Genomic DNA, 21,035 nt, shown 5'->3' with positions numbered 1-21,035 from the left:
TTCTCAGAGGTTGCAAATGAGTTTTCAGTGTGCTTTATTCTCATATACTTATATGCATGCACTGGTATGCATATAAGTGCATAAACACCCAGACATACTGTATACACACACACTGGGGTCTGTGTGTAATATAGAAATGTTTGTTTCTTATCTGTTCTCTGTGCTGTTGAAACAATATAGGATGTAGATGCAAATATATATATATATATATATATATATATATATGTGTGTGTGTGTGTGTGTGTGTGTGTATACATATATATACACACATACACGTACACATACACATACACATACACATACACATACACACACATACTGGATTGGTTATGTGCCATCAAGTTGGTGTCAACTCTTAGTGACCGCATAGATTTTCCATGGCAATCTGTCCATAACCTGGTCCTTCAGGTCTCCCGAGGGGGCACTCATCCACCATCATGTATCCATCCACCTTGTTAATGGTTGTCCTCTTCTTCTCTTTCCTTCCACCTTTCCCAGCATTAGAGCTTTCTCTAGAAAGCTAGGTCTTTGCATCACCAAAAAAAAAAAAAAGTCATATTTTATCTATGCATTGGGGAAAAAACAGTAACAAGGTACTGCCCCAAAATAATCTAAATGTAGTCATACACACAGTCATAGAGATACTGTTCTTGGGTAATTTGGTGCATCAAGGAAATTTTTTCATCTTGGCCTATAGTTTGTCCAGGCCACACTGAACAAATTGTGTGGATCAGCTATGTTGTAAGTATTGATTCCTGAAAGTAAGAGGTCAGAGAAGAGAGACAGTTTAGTAACAGAGTTCCTGCTTTGCATATCAAGGGTCTTGGGATTGATCCTCAACTTAGAATCATAGAGTTGGGAGGGATTTATGAGGTCATCAAGTCCAACCCCCTGCACATTGCAGGATTCGCTACATTATCTCCAAGGGATGATTATCCAGCCTCTGTTTGAAAACCTCTAGTGAAGGGGAAGAATCCACTCCATGCAGCAACCTATTCCACTGCTTGACAGCTCTTACTGCCAAGACGTTCTTCTTAATGTCTAATCTGCACCTACAGCCTTGAAGTTCCATCCCATTCGTTCTAGTCTTACCCTCTGGAGCAAGGGAGAATAAATATGAACCCTTTCCAGTGTGATTCCCCTTCAGGTATTTGAAGACAGCTATCATGTCCCTTCTCAACCTTCTCTTCTGCAAGCTAAACATACCTAGGACTTTTAACTTGGTTTCCACTTCCACCGCCTTGGTATCCCTTCTTTGGGCCTGCTCCAGTTTCTCAATGTCTTTTTTGGACTGGGGTGCGCAAGACTGAATGGAATACTTCAAGTGAGGCTCGACCAAGGCAGAGTAGAGTGGGATAAACACTTCCTGCAATCTGGACTCTGTGCTCCTCTTGATGCTCTTCAAGATGTTGTTGGCTACATTATACTGTTGGGACATGTTCAGCTTGTAATCCAAGCTTGTATACCCAAGCCCTTCTTACCTGTCCGCTCTTGAGCAGGATTTTCCCCATCCTGTTCAAGTTTCTTTTGTTTTTCTTACCTAAATTTACGTTTCTCTGTGTTAAATTTTCTATTTGTTTCCGCCCACTGTTCTAGCCTACAATTTTTTGATTTTTTCCCCTCTCTTCCCAAGTATTAGCCACCCCCCCCCCCCAGCTCTGTGTCATCTGCAAATTTGGTAAGCATTTGCTCAACTCCCTCATCCATATCATTTATAAAAATGTGGAACAGCACTGGGCCCAGGAAAAAGCCCTGTGGCACCTCACTTGAGATGTCTCTCCAGGTAGATTTGATGCCATTTATAACTATCCTTTGAATACAATTCTTGAGCCAACTGTAGCTCCACCTAACAGTTGAGTTATCAAACCCATATTTAATCATTTTGTTAATAAGGATGCTATGAGAAATCTTTAGGTACACCAGGGGAAAAACTCTGGCTTGAAACCTTGGAAGTGTAGCCAGGAAGACAGACCAGTCTTCTCCAACCTGGTATCTTATGGATGTGTTGGACAATAAACCATACCACCCACAGCAGCTGAATAGGATGAAGCTGGCTGAGGATGATGACAGGTGTAGTGCAACACATCTGGATACAACAAACTCGGAAAAGGGTTGTTCAGTCAGTACTGGATTAGACTGAGTAAGAATCTGACTTGGTAGTTAGTTTCCTATGGGCAAAAGTCTCTTGGACAGTCCCTTTTAACTTTGAGATTTTCCTCATTCATATACATGGATAAAGTGTGGTCACTCAACAGTGGCTCTCTCCCCATGCTCAGAGGCTCTCTCACCTTCATCATTCCTCAATTCTCTGTTTGAAACTTTCACCTGCAAAGAGAAGCTGGTAGCATTAACCCCTCTGAAAACCCGCAAAGCTTCCCAAACTTTAATTGCAGTCCTCTTCTGTGCTCCACCCGGTCTCCTGTTGTTTGGATTGCGTGCTCCTAGTCGGGTAAATATAAATATAAATCCAGCCAAGGCTAATTTAACCTGGACAAAATACTGGGGGGAGGGGAGAGGAAGTAATTTAATGGTAAACCATAATTACCAGTACAAAACAATCCCTTCATTTCCAGACCCATTTGGAGGAGGTGTTTGGCGACACAAATTGGCATAATTAGAATTCTGTCTGCTTGTAATAAATACGAGACGATTGCTTACAGTGCTCTTGGTTTGACAATATATAATATCATATATACATTTCAATGAGGAACTATTTTGAATGTGACGAAAGATGGACATTTGGAGGTTTTTGGGGCGTTTCCTGAGACTATAGCTAACAGTTCTGGGTGCTGAATCTTGGAATTGATCTGCCCACATGATCTCTTCTCCTTGCTTGGAGAATTGTATTTACAGTGGAGGGAGGGGGTCTGTGCTCTGTGGGTTGGCTAGTTCCTGCTCCGGCCAAAATGCTATTGGCTGTCGCACTGCAGGTGCCTCTGGGTTAAACAGCTGAGGCTATTCGAGAAGACAAGATCTCAGATCTTCCTTATTTCCTTTAGGCATCAGTAAAGCTTGACAAAGGCTTTTGTCTTTGCAGGAAATCTAACCGAAGATTCATGGATACATTTTGATTCTGGGAAATAATTTTCTCCAGGTCAGGTGCTCTAGTAAACCATTAATCCTCATGGAAGAGGTTCCAGCTACACTCAAGGGTGTCCTGGAATAATGCATCCCAAATTGTAGGTCAAGGAAAGGCTTCTATGGGGCTCCTTGGAGAATAATGGCCAGTCCCTCAGGTTAGGCAGGACATCTGGGGCTCTTAGAATATTTTGCACTGCAACACCCTTGACTCTTGGATATGCTGACGGGAGTCCAACCAGCATTTGTAGGAAACCAGCATTTCTAGGCAAATCTCTTTGCCTAGAGAAGGGATAATCCTAGAGGATGACTCCAGCATCATTAAACAAAAGAAAAAATGATATTGATTTGAAATTTTGCATGAGTATTGTGTTATTTATAATTTAGAAAGAGCGTCAATCCTCAAAAGATGGAAAAGACTAAGCAAGTGCTAATGGCTGTTTATGAGATTGTCCCTTGACAGCCTTTCCAATGGAGCCACACCATCTGTAAAGCAGGAGCCTTGGTCTCTTTGAATAATGGGCTTGAGGGGACTGTAATCAAGGCTCTTGAATTGCCTCTGCATAACAACTATGCCTAATGCCATTACAACGTTAATCCATCTTCTGAATTCACAAAATCACAAACTAATCTAAGGAGCAGGGTTTGGACAATATGCTAAACCACAATCTGTGTTGTGTGAAATTAGCAATAGGGCTGGAGCCAGCCATTGTGGACATTTCAGACCCTGGGAAATTGGTCCTTTCCAACTCTGGGAAACTATTTTTGCTCTCACCTTTGCAGGCTTAATGACCATCTCCAGTCAAACTTGGGTCAAAGAGAGAGCTTTTGTCTTCCATTTCCAAATTGCCTAGGGCTACCATATCTGGGCTGAAAAAAATTGGATCACCCCTAAATGGTGGTAATGAGATACAGAAAACTCGAGCTCTTTGCTTCCATCTAGTGGTCATACAGATTTTTGCAGCCCAGATATAGTATCCCTCAATATGTTAGAAGGGCAGGCAGTCCACAGAAGAAGCGGGGATCCCAGTACTGCTTCTCCACATGTTTATTTTACTCTGATTACATATTTACATAGATATCCATCATACAATTCCCTTTTGGGGAAGAATTCACAAGCCAAAGAAATGAAGGCACAAGGTAAGAAAAGGATACAAAACTAAATTTACTTTCCACCAGTACTGTTCCCTCTACCTGTTAATACTTTTCTATTCTTGGAAATCATCCTTGCTTCTGTCATGTTCATATAGCCCTTCATACATTGCCCTTTCTTCTTTAAATATTCCTCTCTCATCAATTCCATCCAACCACAAATTTCTCAGGCCTCCCATTTCTTTCAACCCATTCATGCTTCCTTTACATATCTATTTTGTAATTGGATCCTCATTCATTATATCTGAATGATGAACCCAACTAAGCCTCTTTCTTCCAACTTAGTCACCTACTTTGTATTTAACCCACATTCATTCAACAGTCCTTCAATCCTGATTCCTTCTCTTCTTGTTTTACCATACACACTTCTGAAGTACCTATTTTCCACTGCATTCAACTTCTAAGTTACTCTTGACATACTCAACTCTCACTTCCATATACTTCCAGGAGGCAGGAACAGCTGCTGTTTTTGCTGCATGTGACAACCATTCCTTCCAATAGACTCCTTAATACCTACTACATTTCCGCAGGTATTTGCACTTCATGACATTATTTCTCTCTATACATTTATCTCTCCATACGCATTTTGGAATATTTTCCATCATCTCTTTTTGCGGCAATCATTCTCTTGTACAGATTTTTTTTTGATCATCCACAGCCTCTTTCACTTCATCATTCTACTAAGCATTCTTTTTCATACTTCTCATTCACATAACTCCACACATCTGTGACACACTGGAACTAAATTCATTTCACTTTGTTTAAAAAACTTCCACATCTTCTTTCTTTATGACTCATTTACTCTGTTGGGATATTAATATAATAGTTTTTCATACAGGATGTATATTTTCTCTGCCTCAAGTCATTCTATTTTCACTCAGTTTTCATTTCTTTACTTTTCTTCTATGTCCATTTTTTACCAAGATCAACTCCTCACGCTACCAAAAAAACCTTGGTTCCACATTTAGAACCACTCTTTATCCTTGTATCCTTCACCAATTCAGTCTGTCATCATAAAAAATCAAATCAATCCTTTTTTCGATTCATTTATTTTCCATGAGTTCATGTGAATAGACTTACCTTTAAATCACATCTTCTACTGAGTTTGCATAATTTTCATTGAGGCTATATTTTGAACCAGTTCTTGCTCTGAAACTAATCTTTTCATTTCTTTTATTTATTAATAAAATGTTTATACCATCCCAGTTTGATGACTCTGGGCACACTGGTTGGGATCACACAACCTGCTTAACCAGGTCAGGAGATTACCTAGAGTTCTACAACACACTAGGTTTGATCAGTATTAACTTTTTTTTTTTGTGGCTTTGTGAACCCAACCTATTTGGTTACTTTATAGTTCAATGGGTTATGTAAATCCATAAAATGAATTAATTCAGTAACTGGATTGCGTATTGTATGAATGCAGCCATTTACCCATCTACTACAAGAATGCCTCAAAGAGCCTGACTTACTGCAGCCAGTCTTCAAGGATCTGGTCCTCAAGCAGGGCTGCCCAAATCGGGAGCAGTTAGGATCATTTTTAGAACATCAAAGTGTGGTTGAAAGCAGTGGCCCCCTTTTGGATAGACTGTCTCTATAACATAGGAATTATGGGAATGGTAGTCCAACACACCCAGGAGGCACCGGGATGGGAAGGCTGCTTTCAGAAGGCAGCCTCACAGCACTGGCTGGGCGCTCCATTAGTGGATCTGCTTTGTTCCCACAGCTCTCAAGATGGCCCAAGGGATTTTGTCTGAGTGCCATTATTATTCGCTGAACCTTATTTTCATTTTTCCTCCCTTGCCTAGTGCATGTTTTTATGGGCGGCATGAAATCCATCATTTACAAAGCTAAACCCACACCCTTTTGGAACATCTGATTTTTTCTTTGTGGCCGTTTACCAGGCCCACGGCATAGCTGGAAATAGACACCTCTTCTTGAACTGCTGCAGGCCGAAACCACGCTCCTGTCAAACCGAAAATTATAGGCTTGGCTGCTCCGAACCTCCATTAGTGGCTTTCAAGCAGGGTTTGTAACCAATGGAGAGCTGCTCCCTGCCCGCCTTTGCATACATGCAATCCCAGGACATGATTTTGGCCATCTCTCATTGGCCAGGCCCACCGAATGGAGACATGCAGCAGAGCGTGCTGAAGCACTGTCCTCTTGACCACCACATCCCTACCCCCTGATTTGAGATGATGACAGAGACAATAAAATTCCTAGAACTGTGTGCCTGGGCACAATAAATTATGCTTATACAACCTAGCCATGGACATATTCCTGGCCCCAGCGGGTGATAGCTGAGCAATAAGCACTAACTGATGGCTTAAGAGGACAAACTTTGTCCCCATTAATAGAAGGACTAAGTCAGCCTTAAACGAATGTCATAATGCAGATTTGTATATAGATGCATATGGACAAGTGACGTCACATGTGTTATGACATCTTTGTCCAATTGATGTGAATTATGTCATTTGCACAATTTACATGATGACATCATGATGTGTGTGAGGCCAGTATGGTTTCTGTCGGATTCTGTGACAACAGACTGACCAAGTAGTTCACCTGGTCATTATGGGGAGATGAATGTATTATATTTCTCTCTAATTTCTAATTGGGACAATGTTTCCTGCTCTCCTTCCTTGGAATTTTTCACTTTTAAATTAGACTGGGCAGCCTTTCAAACAGAATCCTGTGCATTGTAAAAAAAGGATACACAGACACCCGATTTCCCATGTATGGGAACACCAATGAGCAAAATCATCAACCGAGGGTTTTCCATCCAATGTATGGAGAGTGGCGCTGGAGGGGAGCCTTGAGGCACGCCCCCCAGTTGTGTCCTACTCCCCTGGATGGGCTTACCTCCAGCAGAGTCTCTTCCTCGGCTTTTACGTATCATTTTGACACGTTCTAGCATTGCATTCCCTGACGTGGTTGCCCTCCTGACATGCAGACTTGGAGTCCCAGAATTCCACAGACAGCATTGATACTGCTGGGTGTAGAAATCCACACATCTAGAAATTGCCCAAGTTAGGGAAAGGTATTTTAAATTAGTGGTAAAATCTTTTGTTATTTTGACTTATCTATATTATATTATACTGGAGAAAATCTATTCATGAGGTTGCTGTCAACACCAGCTGGATGGCATATGATCAATCCATCAACTTTTATATTAATATTATTGTTTATAATGGTTGGTTGTTATTTTTTAAGCCGTCATACAATTTTTTAGAGCTGTTTGAGGTGTCTATGTGTAAGAGGCTGGCACCTTGGATGGCTTCCAGATTTCAAGAGGAAATGGGTTTATCTTACTGCATTTTTGTATTAAACAATGGCACACCCCCTAGAGGAGAATAAGAATAATAATAATTTATATGCCACCTGATTCCCAGCTACTCTGAGTGATTTACAAATTATTTAAAATATGAAAACATGACAATAAAAACAACAAGAAACAAAAAAGGCAGAATAACAAACCTAGTGGAAACAAAAGAAAAGCTCCTGAGTTTAAAAAAGGCTCCAGTCATCCCCCCCAAAGCCCAGGGTAAAGAGCCAGGTCTTCAGGCACAACTACAGTATGTTGTGAAGTCACTCGCAGAGTTTCTCAACCTTGGCCAACTCCCAGAATTCCCTAGCCACGCTGGCTGCAGAATTCTGGGAGTTGAAGTCCACACATCTTTAAATAGCCAAAGTTGAGAAACACTGCGCTAACAAATCTAAATAATAAAGGAGCCTGATTCTGGATGATGTCTTCCTCTTCACTGCCATCCATGAGGGACTGGGGGGGGAGCGGGGGGGGGGAGGCGAGCAGGGGGGGCAGAGAGGAACCTTGAGAGATAAAGGCTGGGCTGCAAGAAATTCAAGGCAGCTGTTCTGCCCACTTCCCTTTGGACTGGCAAGGAAGGTTTTCCAATTGTAGCAGAGGAGCGCCATCTAGAGAGCAAGGAGCACCTAACGGAAACCGTTCACCCGCTTCTCTTTTTTTAAAGCATGCTTTTTCTAATGGCCTGTTCAGTGTCAGTATCCCTAAGCCATTTAAGAAAAAGAAAACCGCTACTACCTTGTAGAAATGGGTTAAATGCACATAAAAATATCCCCCATTTGCGGGGAGACCACACATATATTTACAACCAAACCGAAGAGATACTATGTGGCATCTTAATATAATACATTTCTTACAGAAAAGCTTTTGGGGGATAAGGAACGCTTTGTGATTTGCATGAACTTTTATTCTTAGTTGACACATTTCTCTATGATTGGATTTATACCATGGTTCCTTTTAACCATGTTTTTATCAATGGACTGTGCTGGCTAGATTCACACAAGCCCTAACCAAACAAAATATAATATTATATTTATATATATAACAATACAGCGGTACCTCTAGTTACGAACTTAATCCGTTCCGTGACTCTGGTTGCAACTCGAGTTGGTCTCAAGTTGAGGTAAAGTTTCTCATAAGGTTCAATGTAAATACGGTTAATCCATTCCGCCCTCCGAATTTGGTCGCACCACGAGGCAAATTTCCCCATAAGGTTCAATGTAAATACGGCTAATCCGCCCTCCGAATTTGGTCGCACCCCGAGGTAAATTTCCCCCATAAGGTTCAATGTAAATACGGCTAAACAGTTCTGAAACATATGCATTTTATTTTTAAACCTCAAAAACCTTCCAAACGCCACAAAAACCTTCCAAATGCCACAAAACACACCACAAGCCTCACCGAACGTCTCCTTGCTACCGCGATCTCGCCCACAGGAAGCTGCGACCGCGTGGCAGCAGGGCAAATGGCCGCGGATCCGGTTCATAACTCGAGGTGGAGTTCGCAAGTCGAGGTAAATTTTTGGGGCCGGAGCTGGTCGTATCTCGAAAAATTCGTAAGGAGGGGCATTCGTAACTCGAGGTACCACTGTATATAATATTGTTGTTAGCCGCCCAGAGTCCCCCGTTGTGGGGAGATGGGCGGGGACAAGTCTATTAAGTAAATAAATAAATAATATGGCTTTGTGCGATGTGTAATCCTGGTATAGTCTGTCTTCCACTCACACCTCTGAATTCCAGATTTGGCTTCCTTTTCATAGTTACGTTTTGAAAATTTTATATATTTAGAGCATTTTTAATAGCTGTTCTGCTCCCTGAGGCTTGAGGTGATGTGCAATAAAAAGAATAAAAGACAACTGTTTCATGGAAATGGAAAAGATGCATATGGTACAATAAAAAATAGCAGAAGCCGTTAAAATAAAGGAGTGACACGGATTGTTGATTACTGAGTAGAGGAGACTAATTTTTTGCCTGCAATATAAAGGCCAATACCGAAAAAGGGCTGAGTTTGCTTGCGTTATGCTAGCTGAGCATAGGCTGAATGGGAAAGATATCCAGCGCCTCAGAGTCAACTAGGTTCCTCCAGAGTCAACACTGAGCCAGTCTGCACAATCATTTCCTTCCAGGGGCATCACAAGGTGTATGTGTGTCAAAACGTCAAGATGGTGGTCATGACGGTGCAGTCAAAGCTCCACCGCTTTTCTATGTGCCTTGCAGATACAACTTTTGTTTAAAACAAAAACAAAAACAGAGCTTTGTTTGCATGGTTGTGACCATCATCTTGACTTTTTTGCCCCCCCCCATCTCTGTTTTCTTCCATTGTTATAAAGTCCATCTAATGTAGCAGGTGGCCTACTTTCCAGACCGTTCTCTTGGTATTATGGCTGAGTTACAGATTGTGCTAAGTCCTGGTTTACTTAACCAAAGTTTATTGAATTTCTAGCTCTCCTTTTATAATCCACTGTTTTCCAAACTACGTTTACAGAGGCCTTTTAAATAAATGTGTTTCCTTGCCTAAGTTACATCTGTTCCAATATAATGTTTAAGGTAGGAATGACTTCAAAGGCTAAAATCAGTTCCGTGACCCTTTTTCCCACTTCCGCTTTAATCTCAGGTGGCGGGGGAAGGAGCTTTGGGGCAGGAAGCCTCTGGTGTCTGAAAGCCGCGTTTCAAACTGGCACAGCTGAACCGCTACAAAAACTTGCACGGTTCGTTTTAAAATCTGTAGTTTTGCACAGTTCAGCGGCAGGCAAAAACTGCTGCTAGCTGATTTGACTGGAAGTGAATGGAATATAAATGTGATGAATAAATAAATAAAATACGCAAGAAATTAAAGAGCTCCCCCCCCCTTTTTTTCTTTTCACAGGGCACCATAAATGGAAAAGAAACTGAAACTGGAATCACTGAACTCCACCAGAGGTTGAGTTGTTTACACAAAGCAATGGCTGTTGTTTGTGACCTCCTGGCCTCCAGTTACAATCCTATTCATGGCAGGCACTGGACTGCATGATAACCACAGGGTTGTCTTAATTGGTTAACAAGGAATGGCACTGTTAATAGCCACTATGGCTGAGAATGATGGGAGCTGTAGCCCAAGTCCAACATATTAAAAGGTACCAGGATGAAAAGCCTAGCCCCCACGCTTCCTGATCAGTCTAAGATAATTTGATACCTAAGGTAATTTGAGTTAAACCCCTTGACTTCTGGTGACTTCACAGATACATACATATAGTCTTCTTTGCAGCAGTATGGAACTGGTTGCCACTGCCTTCTTCCACAATCTTTTTCAACTTTCCAATCTAGGTTTCAGCTTTGGGATTCCTGAGTGGTCTCCCATCCAAGTTCGGTCTTAGTCTAAGTATGCTTAGTTTCTCAGCCTAGACAAGCCAAAAAAATCCAGCCTAAAATAGCCCCCGCCCCCCTTTTTTGCTCTGAGATAGTTGTCTGTCTTTTGAAGACTCTGAGATGCTTGGAAGCAGAAGGTGTGTCTGAATCCACTCTTTACTTTCTCTCCACTGCATCCTATGTCAGTGCCTTCTCCCCATGGGGGGGGGGGGGAGTGTCTGCTGAAGCCGACAGGAATGTGTGAAAAAACTCTAAATACTCAAGTAACTCTCATGAATATATTTTAATTCATTAGCTTTGATAATGTAAAGCTTTAATTCCTTTCCTAATTTGAACTACTATACTTCCAATAGAAAGGCCTGCAGGAGTCACCCCCATGTTGTTTCTCCAAAAAAGCCCCTGAATTAAAATATTCACACAGATACTGCAGTTACAGTTGATTCTCCTTTTAGTGTCTTTTATTTTTATACTTCTTTTTCTGTAATTACTTACTGTTTCATGTTATGGTTAGAATCTGCCTATTTGCAGTCTTCCCTGGCATGTAATCTGTTTGTTTCTGTACTGAAATAACCTAAATTGAAAGAAAATAAATGACTTCTAATCTTTATGGCAGATAATCTCCATCATTTGTAACCAGAAAAACTGATTCTCTTGACAAAATTGTACATATAGATGTGATACTTGTAGCTTTTTAATGCTATGAGAATTAAATATCCCATTCATGGAAACAGAAGTTTATGAGTAGCAGAAACAATGAAGAATTATGTTGCATCTAAAAAATGAAAACATGTATTGTGCCACAACCTTCCCTGGACTGCGGCTTTATCTGATTTGAAGGTAAACCAGACTGTCGCTTGTTATTATTGCAAAACTCTTCCGTTCTTTGCCAAAGTTTTTCTCAGCAAATCTTCACTGGCTAGATTTATTCACACCCGCTTCAAATTCTTTAGAGGTTTTGACCGGGCTGGGAAATCCAACATCTGCTCAAATTTCACTGTAGGCGAGATTCAGCAGCAATTCTAGACTTTTTCCAGCCCACGACTTTAAACTCTTGAATTGTAGATGTCAAGGATCAATTTAGACTTTAAAAGAGCATTCCTAGCCACAATATCTCTGTAGCTTTTGATGTAAAGGCCTTAACCTGATCTACATCTCCCACGAGCAAATTAGTCGTCTGGTGCTTACAGATGGAGAGCTCCTAGCATTACTGTTAAAAACAAACAAATGTTATGCAACTATTTCACTTTCTCCTCCTTGATAGATTTATTTTCAGTACGGAAAATGAAGAAGCAGTAAAAAGACAACCCACAGTTACAACTGTGTTGAAGAAAGTGTCTGGACCTTCTGTAAAATTCCGTGAAGGATGGAGGGAAACTGTACAAACACATATTTGTCTAGAAGAAGCTCTCTTCAGCTATAAATGTCCCTTTCCAGTCCTATAATTCTACGATTAAATGAAAACATTGCTTCATGCAACAATATTTTCAGACTATACAGTACACATGTTAATCTACAAGGTTTGTGTGGCTGGTTAGGAACATAAGACCACACAATTTGATCCCGAGCCATCTAGCTTCACAACTGGCTATGCAAGGCTTCCCCAGTATAAGACACTCCAGGTGTATTTCACAATTCCTATAATCCTCAGGCAACAAATTCAATGGATGTGCTGGCTGAGGGCAATGGTAGTTGTAGGCAAAGGCCATGAAGTTTGCAATGGATGGGAGTTGTAGTTCAACATAGGTGGGTGCACCAGGTGGTGGAAGCACACTTTACACAAGGGGTTCAAAGTTTACAAGGTAGTTGCTGAAGGAAGAAGGAGCTTTTTCAGAGAGGCTTTGAAGTCTGATGTGTTTGAATTCATCTCTCCTGCAGGAAGGTGTTTGTTAGGCGGGTCTGAGTTTTTCCTGGTACAGGAGACAATTGACTATACTGTTGTTATCTTATTACTGAATTCAGGAATGTGAGCTGCTCAGAATTGCTTACATTTGGGCATATAAGTCTATGAAATTAATAAATACACACATAAATACATGTGTGCTGCCTTGAGCTTCTGGAGGCAACGTTGAATAAAAATCTAGCAAACCAATCATAAATCATAAATCAAGCCTTGGCTACGGTTCCGAAAGCCCCTCCAAAACATACCTCTGAATTATAAACAGGAGAGGAAAGTTATTAAATATATGGGAGTTAACACATGTATTGTTTTAATGAGTTCAATGTATGTAAGAACATTGTCCTGCACATTTTGTGAAGTGAACTCTTGACCACACTTCTCAAAGGCCAAGTCTAGGCCTCTACAAAAAGTCTACACACTGAGTGGCTGTAGCTGTCTAGAATCTCAGCCAGAATTTGGGGCCATCTAGAGAAAATGCACGATCCCTGTTATTGAGTGATAATTCTTGCAAGCCTGCAGGAGTTCATTACGGATGAAGACGTTTGCAAGACATTTGCATGAAAGAGCTGTCTGAGAGGCTGCAAAGGAAAACTGCACTCATTGGAAGAAGCAGATCATGCAAACTAAGAATTCCCTTTAAAAGCAGCTGATTTTTTTTTTTTTGAATACTCTATGCAAAATGGAGCTGCAGGTTCTATTGAGATGATAAGAGTCTTGCTGACATTAGAAGATTCTAGAAATGCCCTGCCTGGGAAGACCAGTTGCTTTGTTCATAGTTCCCTCGGTGGGCTTTTAAAAGGGGATCAGAAAGATCTCCCCTCCCCCCATGGTGGTAATGGTTTCATGCTACAATCCACAGATCCCTCCCATTTAACACCAGACTGTATTGTGGACAATTCTCTGTAGAGATGGATAGGCAGAAGGTAATGGTAGCCCAGAAGCAAAATTATTTATTTATTTGGTTTATACATACTTAAATAACAAGACAATATTTAACCTTAAAGAAAAAGAAAACTAAAAAAAAATTAAAAATACAAACTAAAAATACAAATTGAGAAAGAAGGGGTGGGTGGGGGGAATTTACCATTATATTTTATACATATGTATCGATAGGTACTGGTTTACTAATGGAGCAAAATTCATCAAGCCTACAGAACTGGCAAGAGAAAAGCCATGATTACTGAAGTGCCAAACCAAATGAAAAAAAAATTGACCCATACTTCCTGCACAAGCAATGTTTCTGGATAAGCCTTTTATTCATCTTGCCTCATTCTTGGAAGTTTATTGGGGATTAAACCCTAACCCTAATCCTGCTTCTGTTAGGAATCTTCCTGCCGGTTTCCCCGACAGCTTTTTTCTAACCAGAAAAAAAAAAATGGAAGGAGGAACCAAGTGCAATGCCTTTTGTCTAAACTAGTAGGCTTTAAGTGCTGGGGATGTGGAAGTGACATTTTCCCCCTTAATAGGAGATTCAGAACAGATATAAGGACATCCTTCCCATAGTTAAAGTATGGAATTCATTGCCCCAAGGTGTAGTGATGGTCACCAATTTGGATTGCCATAAGAGTGGATCAGGAAACTTCACTACTATTAATGATGCTTGCATAATCAAGGATAGTCATCTCTGAAGACTAGGGAATAGAAGCAGAAGAGTGCTCTTTGCACCATGTCCTGCTTAGAAGCTTTACATCTATGTCTGATTGGCAAAACACTAGACTGGGCAGCCTTTCTTCAGAATTCTTGCAGGTAGGAATTCTCAAATGTTGTCGTTGCCCTAGAGGGGTTGTGAGGCAATTTGAGTAGGGCCACTTTCACTCCTGCTCTGCCTGGACATGGATGACCTTTGCCAAACTGCTGGACTAGGCCATGCACAAGAGTCACCCTTTGCATGTGAGGCAACGGTGCCTAAAGTAGCCCCAGACTATTGGTGACCTGGCCAGGCTTGAGATGGTCTTATCAAGTCTTACATTTCCCTCTTCCAAGAGTGGCTCTTTCTTGGCTTCTTGAGAAAGCCTCATTCTGGCTTCTGGGTAGGGGTGGGTGGGGACTCTGCATACTCATGCCATGTCACTCAAGTGCACTGTCCTCCTGCAAGGAGGAGGAGGAGGAGGAGAAGAAAGTGCTTTGGTTGCCTGGAGGGGACACACGGGTGAAGCATCAAGACCCTCAAGTAACGTGCCCTCCAGAATAGCAACTCTCAGAAGAGGGGAAGGTGAGCCTCAGCAAGAATACATCTGAGGGCAGGAGCCACATCAGAGCCCAGTCTGACAGGTTTAGTCATGAGGGTTCACATCAATTTATTTATGACTTTTGCACCCCAAAGTTGGGTCCCCTCTGTTCTAAGGATGAGGAGGCCATGGAAGCAACAGGTTGATAACGGTGCCTTTCTCATTTCATTATGGAATTCAGTATCTTTGTATAGAACTTTGGCCACCAGCATTGCCTCTTCTTTCTTCTAATGGACCCATTGGCGAGGACTATAGTTTTTATCAGGGTTAGAGGCCAAAGCAATTGGGTTTTATGTGCTAGGCCATCACATCAATTATCTTCATAGCTTCACTTAGATATTTCATTACATCTGCCTCCCCCCTCCCCATCTCTACTTAGAAACAGAAATTATCTAAGGCTCTTGTTGCAGAAATGATTTCTCTAAAGTGATGGCTTTAATGGAAGTGGCCCATCTGGTTCATTAATCAAGTTAATACCGTGGTGTAAAAATATCTGGACCTGTGTTGCCTTTTTTTTGCCAGCATTATGATTTCCTCCTCAGATGTATTTTTAGTAAATGTTCTCACCATTTTCAATGTTTTAAGAACGTTTTTAAAAGTTGCAGAAGAAAGCTCCAATCTTCTGTTTTCCAGACTTACACCTCACGGATGCAAATGGCACTTGAAAATGGATTCTCATTCTGGTTGCCTTCTGTAGAAGATAAGCTGGTTGACATGCACGTCACACAGCAGCCACAGATGCATGGAGTCTGTTGCCCCAGCTAACTTGAGCAAAAGCCACTGCGTGGGCTTCCAAATACAGTGCCAGGTTACAGGATGTTGCCCACATGCAGGTTTGGGCAGATCCATGTGCAGAAATCTGGATTGTATTTCCTGGACTGGAGCAAATATAGCACAAAGAGACACACACAAGTATTGAGGGTTGTCATGCTATCAGCACATAAGCAACCCCTGAGATAGCTCCCTATTGGTGGATGTTGTACCTAGCAATGAGTAGTGAACCATAGTTTAAATGTTCTGTAATAAGAGATGCCTAGAATTTTAGAGGAGGAGGTAATCCAGATGGTCATTAAGGCTCTACTTACATGTCTCTGATGTAAAAGTGCCCACCACCTCATGAAGCTGTGCTTCATAAGACCTAAGAGGCCTTACTAGTAGGAGGTTTCTCAGAGTATTTGGCCATTTCTTCTATCCATAGTGCTAATCATCATCTCTCTACACATAGACTGGTGTAAGCCAGGTTTTGATAAACCATGGTTTTTAAGCAAGCCATAGTGGCCTCATTCATATATAACACTAGGGCACCAGGAGTCAGTTCATACATCATGCCAAACCAAACACGAAGCTTAATATGGTCACATCCCCTGAGGCTATCGCATCTTCATAGCAGCATCCAGTCATCACTGAAGTGATAGAAAGTCTATCTTCCTTATCTGTTATTTTGACACAAAGATGGTTAGATTACTCTGCAAATCACTGTAAGTTGCTGGTGGGGAAATAACCAGTGACACAGCATAATGTGTGAACATCATTCTGGGGGCATGCTGGGAAATTTCAGTGCCTACTATGAACTGACACTGATTGGAAGCTGTTGTTGCCACACTGTTGTTACAAAGACACATTGCCAGGCACGCCTTCAAAGCTGGCTTTGGCTAAGGGTGTGTTTTGGGACTGCAGGGCCTCTTAACACTGCTCAACAGTGCCCTCTTCCACAAGGCAGGCAGGACAAGGCCCTTGCTTCATAGGGCAGATCAGGAGGACAGGGAATTAGAAATACTCCCCCATTTGCCCCTGAGAGGACAGCCTTCTGCTACTGCCTGCTCAGACAGAAACCAAACAGAGACAATGCCTAGCTTTGAGAGAGAACCACTCAGATCACGGCACTGAACAAGCTCAGATTTTGGAGCACCCACCCCAAGAAACTGCTCTGAGAGGTCCCTGGCCCTTAAAGATGTGCTACTCTTGTGCTCTCAGGCCCTCTGAAACACCTCTTCTGAATCATTTTTGAAGGACATCCAACCCTAGTTATAAGTATCCAAGCTTTGTTCGTTGTGCAAAAGCAGCTACTAGGTGTAACTGACTTGAAACACAGCAAGGGGAGGAAGGCGATGGGTGGCTGTCCTTCAATTCATGGGGCAGGACACACTAATGCTAAGAAAAGGTCTGGACACAAGACAAAATTGGTAGAAGATGGTGTGGGAAAGAAACAGCCCTTCGTTATCAATATATCACATGAGATTTCAGTTTCCTTACTCTCACAGATGCCTCTTGTAATGAAGACCAGTTCCTTGAAACACAGGTGAGTTTAGTGGATATTAAATATTTAAATACTTAGTAATAAATATTTAAAAGATGTTTTAGGTCCTACTTACAACTCACACACCCTGCCTGAATCCAAAAGTAAGCGTGGTGAACTCTACACATGCTCTGTGGCATTGACTTCCACAGTGCTGAATTCACATACTTCACTGCAGGACATTTGCAAAAGAAAGAAAAAAAATCCAGGGATAATCCCAGGTGATTTTACCCACTTCCTACGAATCAAACAGAATTAAGCTTGCTGTCTGTCTCTCAGCCCATCAGGCTCCAGATGGCCAGATACACAGACAAATTTATTTGACTCTTTGTCTCTTGATTCTCCAGTGTCTGCAGGTTTCCAAAAATTTTCAGCCCTCTTCTCCCCCCTTCCACCCAATGTGGAAGAGGAGGACAGCGTCACTTAATATTACAGCGCATTTGAAATCTGATAGTGTAGAATAAGCCAAAGAAGAACAGGAGGCCCTTTTGGGCTTGCAGACAAGAACCATTATAAGGACCAACAGCTGGGAGGTGAAGTCAGACGAAAATGAGCCCTGAAATAAACCCCACTTCCTGGTGGAAGAGAATGAATAAACTTTGGAACAACTTACTTAGGAAGGGGGGGAGGGAGCGATGATGTCTGCACTAACCAATTTGCAGATGCCTTGCACCTGAAAGACTGCAAAGTGAAGTCTGCTCACCCCAAACCACATCCTGCATCCTGTCCCAATTATAGCTCTATCTTGCCAGCCAGGTGAAAGGTGGGAGAAAGTGTTGCAGATGACACACTTCATTCAGGGACACCTGGAGTGGCCACTTGTACCTTAACCCCATCCCTTCAAAAAAGAAAAAAGTAGCCCAAAGAAGGGGATAAAAAAAGAGCACAGCTTTCAGTCATATTACACATACTGATGTAGTTGTGTTGATGCAAAATTGGGAAATAGTAAATTCAGTGCATCCCACTTGGGTTGGAAGATGCTCATCAAGGGAGAATCCTATAGACTCCATTTTGCTGAATAGTGATTTATGTTCACATGTAGTAGATGTATTAACGAAGTGATACATCACAAATATGTGCATTCATCACAAAATTAAGTCCTACTCATTAATGAAGTGCATTTTAATTATAGGAAGAGGACCTTGGAAGACTGCACGGCCTTTATCATAGGGACTTACAGCAGGAATATAGGCCACTATTGAAAGGTGTTCTGATTAAGGGAGAAGCAAAATCCATATAGGCTATTTTTGCCTCCTTGTGTATTTTAAAGTACAATATTTTATTCATTTATTACATTTCTAGGTCGCCCAATAACTGCTATTCTCTTGCAAATTTCTACAGACCTGTGAAGAACTTCAGGTTTTAAATTCCAATAGTTCCATGTTTTATTTGTAGCTACACTACTGTGAAAAGGTGCATTGAAAATTAGGCTCCTCTTTTCATGAAAAAGGGCTCATCAACCCCACCCATCTTCAAAGGAGAGGAAACAAACGTGGTGCTGGAAAAGCATTGCCAAATTGGTTCAATTGTTTTGGAGACATTCTCACTGTATTTATATGCTTGGTTGCCATGCATGCATCTCAGGGGACAACAGTCCTGATCAATGATGACTGAAGATTGGGCTTTACACTCTTCCCACTTCCAGGTTTTGTTACGTTTTTGGGGGGTTTTTTGTTTGTTTGTTTTTTGGTCTCTATTTTCTGGCTAAGAACAATTTTCCTAAACTGCATTCCATGTTTCCGGTGTCTGTGCTGTAGATACAAGACAGAGAAAGAGTATAAGCAGATGTCATTAATGCTGGAAATAGTGATTTTGAGAGACGAGACATATTGTCATTAAATTACCAGTGTGTAGAAATATGATGTCAGGAAAAGAAAAAACCTCTTGTAAGAGTCAGAAGTATCAATCTAGAGATGGGCAGAAAGGTGAGATGCTCTGATTTGGTTTGCACTCTTTAGATGGACTGGGGAAATATCCAGCTTGTATTGTTTTCAAAGACTATGGGTTCCGAAAATGCTCAGGGGAAGAAGCCAAAAAGTAGAGGCAAAGACTGGGGGCAAAAAGGCAAAGGGTTGCATTATGTTTTGATGTATTAGATTTCCACAATCATTGAGCAGATGCAAAATGGACTTAGGGTCTGATTCCTGCAGGAACCAGTTTATTTCCCTCCTGATGCAGAACAGCATTTTCATCAGAATTAAGCATGGACATTGTCTGTGATAAAATATCCATTTACAAGAAGAGTAACTGTAAATTTGCTCTCTGCTGCCTTTTTGTCTCTCTGCAGGACCCTCTCTATCACCCTAGCTTACTTTTTTTATTAGGACATCTTCTCTACTCTCCACACTGAGCTTTTGTTATTCTTGGATGTTGTATTTTTGTTACATATCTCCCTTGGCTGCCCAAAAAGCCCAGGAGGAGGACACTCCTGCTGAAGTCTTCCCTTGATATTTAATTGAGAGAAGCTACAGAGCTCTGGAAAAGTGACTGTCGAAATGACAGGCAAATACTGTAGCAGCACCTGCAGCCAATGATGATGACATGCATTTGATGATGTCATAACACACATACCAGCACTATGTACTGGCATCCTGGTATCTGATACAAGTGTGTAAGTCATGGCATCTTGGGACTTTGTTATCATGCCTGTATCATCATCTGCTGCCTTGCCCCTCAGAAATGCCCATGCTTTCATGCACATCTCTTGGCCATCTTGTGACCAAGTAGCTACAAGAACATCATGCTTCATCTAGGAGGATTTCATCCAAATTCTGTCCCCTTCTTTTCATCAAATGGAATGAGGACTGGTCAAATTAAAAAAAAATAGGAGAAATTTTCACCCTGGAATTAGCTTGAATGCCAAATATAATCGGATAAGCAGTGTTATTGAGAAACATTAACCATGGAAAACTTTGCAAAAAAGTCCTGTTCTCTTAGCCATCCTAAGAGAGAGAATAAATCTCAAAGGCTACCCCTTGTCTTGCACACATGTGCTGCAAGCACATACATGCTTGGGAACACACAGCTAGGTTGTGGCTTTTACGCTTGACCAAAAATAATGACTACCATCTGCCCTGGTCTAGATGGGGTGGGAGGCAGTGACTTTTAAGAGGTTAAAGGTGTCCATCTCTTCATGACAAATGGCCTTCCATAAGCAAGAGTGAGGAGTAGAGACTGTCCCCTCCCCAACTCTGCCCTCACCCCATCCTGGGTGGTGCAGAGGGGAACAGCTGCCCCCCTGCAGAGCACATGCATGACAGCAGCAGCTGTCAAAGGAATGGGGTCCGGGAAGGGGTCACCAATTCCCATTACTGAGGAACATTGGCTGGTGTATGCTTCTTAAGAAGGAAGGTGAGAAAGGATCTGAGTGCAAAGGATGGTTGAGCTCATCTTTCATTTCAGGGGCAACTCAGCTTTGGGGTACCTTTCGTGTGCCTTGCCCTTCCACTGAGCAGCCAGCTCAAAATGTACTCAGGGTGAAAGTGGGGCAGGGAGAAGAGCAAACTAGGAACAATTTCTTTCGAATGAGTGCAGGGGACCAGTGACAGAAGTTGAGTTACAAGCCATAGCACCCCTAGCCAGCATGGTCATTGGGGAGAAAAATTGGGAGTTGTGGTTTAGCAAAATTCCCACCATTGCTTTAGTAATTAAGCATTGTTGCCTCTTCTTGCAACAATATAATGTCAGAGCTGGGTTCCTGCATCATGCTTAGCTATGA

Source organism: Python bivittatus, unplaced genomic scaffold (genome assembly GCF_059951505.1).
Source record: "Python bivittatus isolate LINGU-HERP-01145 unplaced genomic scaffold, Pbiv_v1 ctg000410_np1212, whole genome shotgun sequence".
Lineage (NCBI taxonomy): Eukaryota > Metazoa > Chordata > Lepidosauria > Squamata > Pythonidae > Python > Python bivittatus.
The sequence above is the reverse complement of the archived record's forward strand: the minus strand, read 5'-3'. Positions refer to the sequence as shown.